The sequence below is a fragment of the Gossypium hirsutum genome, chromosome A04, assembly GCF_007990345.1.
Source record: "Gossypium hirsutum isolate 1008001.06 chromosome A04, Gossypium_hirsutum_v2.1, whole genome shotgun sequence".
Classification (NCBI taxonomy): Eukaryota; Viridiplantae; Streptophyta; class Magnoliopsida; order Malvales; family Malvaceae; genus Gossypium; species Gossypium hirsutum.
In genome coordinates, this window is record NC_053427.1 from 3,437,660 (window position 1) to 3,441,889 (window position 4,230).

Sequence of the window (4,230 nt, forward strand, 5' to 3'; positions counted from 1 at the left end):
AAGAAAGTTTGGTTTTCAGAAATAAAAGAAAGTTTTTTTTTCCCTTAATTGAGACAGAATACAAGAAAATGTGAAAACTGAAAAACAAAGAGTGGAAATGATCAGAAACACAGATTTGAGAATTTGAAAGCAAAAAAACACTTCGGATGATGAAAAAAACAATGGATTTGAAAGCAGGTTTTTTGTTTTTTGTTTTTCTCTTAATTGCATATTTTAATAGTGGCGAAATTCTTAGTTGAGGCCATTAATTTGAGTTTACTTTGCTTTGCGCTCCTCAAATAATTGAAGGAAAGAAAAGAGAGTAATTAATTATGGAGATTGTCTGTTCTTTCACCACTTTTTAGGTATTGTCTAACTTTAAGCTCTTGGGTGGGGATTCCAGATTCTACCGGCTTAAACAGCTGAATAGAGGGATCAAGAGCTATTCAAAGTGAAGCTAAAGCTATCAAATCTCGTCATATGAACAACAAAGCAATAAGCTGGATATGTCCACTACCATTAATCCCACCTTGTAGAGAGAAGATGAAATCTTTCTTTGAAGAAATAGATTAAAGTAGCAACTATTTTTCCATTACTTACAAAAAAGCTTTGACATGCATAACAGGCTCCAGTTAAAGATCTCCAAGCTAATCCCCAAAACTAGATCTTATCAAGACTCGACCTTGCCTTCAAAAAATGCACAACGGCACAAATGTTTTTGTTTTACATTTATACAGATATGACATTCACCAAAATACATTATAAACATCCATCACCTTCTGATGAAGTTGGTTCAGCATGCAGCAAACTCGACAGCATGCAGGCCAAGAAGACCAAGTCATCAGGAGCTGCTGATGCAAGCTTATTTGTTTATTTTGTAATTCCTAGTCAATGAAATGTAATCTTAGTTCATTTCTAACTAAGTTAGGTTGTTGACTGATGTAATTAGCTTATGTATGAGCTGTAAACACAACTTTGTATAAGTTTACAAGCCAAAATTTCAAGTTTCCATGTCATTAGTGGAGGTAGGTGATGTTTAGGTAATTATTTACTGTTTTTGACAAGCTTAGTGCTTGGTTTATGTATTGGCATTATGCCATTATGCAATTTATGAATGAAGTTCAGTTTGTTCATCAATTTTTCTCTTCATTTTTCTTAGCTTTTCTTTCTTTCTCTTGCTCGAATTCTCTTGTTTGCTCAGCAAGTCTCGAGACTGCTTGACAAGTTTGCACTGAATCTGTTAGTTTCAGTTACAGCACCAACAATTGGTATCTAGAGCCTATTTCTTAAGGATCTGTTACACAAATCCATGGCTTCATCAAGCTTTTTCACCAGCTGCACCTCAAGTCTTTAATGGAGAAGGCTATCACATATGGGTGGTCAAAAATGAAGACCTACCTGCAGGGCTTTCGATCTGTGGGAGGTGGTCAACTCTGATGTTGAACCAGAGCCACTTAGAGCTAATCCAACAGTGGCTCAGATCAGGCAGCATGCTGATGAAAGGACCAAGAGGCACAGGCTATGTCTTGCATCCAAAACTCAGTGTCTGATGTGATTTTCACAAGGATTATGGCCTGTGAATCACCAAAAACAGGCCTGGGACAAGTTGCAGGAAGAGTTTCAAGGGACAGAGAGGACAAGGCAGCAACAGTTGTTAAACTTGAGGAGAGATTTCGAGAATTTGAAGATGAAGGAAGAAGAAACTGTCAAGCAATATGCTGACAGGATTATGGCTGTGGTTAACAGCATCAGGCTCCTTGGAGAGCAGTTCAATGAAGCTAGGATAGTGGAGAAGGTTATAGCAACTCTGCCTGAGAGGTATGAGGCAAAAATCTCATCTCTCGAGGACTCAAGGGATCTGTCCACCATCTCCCTGACAGAGTTGATCAATGCTTCTATATACTCAAGAGCAGAGGAGAGCAAGCAGACTGGAGGAGCACCAAGAAGGTGCCTTTCAGGTAAGAACAAATACTGCCTACAAAGGCAAGAAGGCCTGGAGAGACAAGCCAAAGAATGATGCTGCAAGGAGAGAAGGTCAGACTTGCAAGCACTGTAGAAAGGCTGGTCATTCAGAAGAAAAATGCTAGTTCAATCCAGATGCTGTGTGTCAGCATTGTAAGAAGAAGGGTCATGTTGAGAGAGTCTGCAAGAGTAAGACCAAATCGAGGCAGAATCAGTTTCAACAGATGAAAGCTGAGGCTCGAGTAGCTAAGGAGGACAGTGATCAAGAGGAGCAAGTCTTTGCTGTGTCATGCTCAGCTCCTCAGGAAAGGCCCTCATCTGGTTGGCTCCTAGACAGTGGATGCACCAACCACATGACACCTGATGCTGCAATCTTCAAGTCTTTAGACAGAAGCTGCAGAACTAAAGTCAAGATAGGAAATGGTCATTTTATTCAAGCAGAAGGCAAGGGTGATGTGCTGATATGCACCCTTACAGGTACCAAAGTGATTTCAAATGTGCTGTTGGTGCCTGAAATTGACAGAAACCTGCTCAGCATAGCTCAGTTGCTGGAAAAAGGTTATTCAGTTGTGTTTAAAGACCACCAGTGCCAAATCAGTGATCCAAGTGGATCCAAACTGATGCAGTCCCTATGGCTGATAAGAGCTTTGTGGTTGACTGGACAAAAAAGTCAGACATTGCCTACACAACCACTTCAAATGAATCCAAGCTGTGGCATCAAAGACTGGGACATGCCAACTTCAGATCGATGGCCCGAATGGTCAGAGAGGACCTGGCTGAAAATTTTATCAACTCAGTGGACCATGATGATGTATGTGAAGTATGTCAGCTAGGAAAGCAGGCCAGACTCCCATTTCCCTCGAATCAAGCCTGGAGAGCCTCTGAAAAACTCCAACTGGTGCATACTGATGTGTGTGGCCCTATGAAGACTGAGTCATTAAGTGGAAACAGGTATTTCATACTGTTCATTGATGATTTCTCGAGATATTACTGGATTTACTTCTTAAAACAGAAATCAGAGGTGGCCACTGTGTTTTGGAAGTTCAAGACTGCTTCTGAGACTGAAACAGGTTGCAAACTGAAGACCATAAGGTCTGATAATGGGACTGAGTACAACTCAGGTCAGTTCCAAGCCTTCTGTGATAAGGCAGGCATCAAACATCAACTTACTAACACATATACACCTCAGCAGAATGGGGTAAGTGAAAGGAAGAATAGGAGTTTGATGGATATGGCCAGGTGCTTGATGATTCAGAAGAATTTGCCTAAAGCACTATGGGCAAAAGCAGTTAAACTGCAACATACATTCAAAATAGACTTCCAACCAAGGCTTTGGATCAGCCATCTGTTATGCACAGTACGGTCAAAAGGACAGAGGATTGTCTGAAAGGGCTCGACCTTGGTGTTTTGGTGGGTATAGCATGTTAGAGGGCTAAGAATTTTTAGATCCTTCAAGCAACAAAGTTCAAGGGTGTGGTATTTGATGAAGGTCATGTTGGAACTGGGAAGCATGAACTGAAGAAGTTTCTGAAGAACTTGCGCGCCAAGCTGAGCGACCATGTCCTTGAAATGTATATTGATGATGAACCAGTCAGAGGACAAGGTTCATGGCTGAGATTTATGAAGGGCTCATGTAGCCATAGCTGAGAGCTGAGAGGCTGGAGCTCAGCAAGGGTGGAAGCAAGGCAAATGGCTGAGGGAAATCGCATGATGAGAAGACTAGACCTGAGAATTTTGGTTGAAAGGCCATTCAAAAGGAAGGTGATGGGGTGAAATGGGTGTACAAGCCAAGCAAAGCGATGGTACTTGAACAAGCTGAAAGCAAGGCTAGTTGTAGGGTTCATCAGGTTGGCTTGGACTACCTGAGACTTTGAAGTGGAGGTCCCCATCAGATGCGATTGCCTTAGCACACGCTCGATGGAGTCTATTATTGTGAAATAGCCTTAAATGGTTTTTAATGAGCTATCTATGTGACACTGCAGTTTTATTTTACACTGGAGGCCCGATTAAACGCTCAGGGGGTATGCAGATCGATGGTCTTGACTTGATTCGATCGAGTAGAGTAGCCACTGTAGTCAGAACAAGGGAACAATAACTCTTGTGTCCCTGTATGTTGATGATCTTCTAGTGACAAGAGGAGATCGAGTAGTGCTGGCTGACTTCAGACAAGATGCAGGAAGTGTTTGAAATGTCTGATCTTGGGGAGATGTCATATTTTCTTGGAATGGAGGTGTCTCAAGTACAGAATGAGATATTTTTAAGCCAGAGAAGCTTTGCCACAAAGATTCT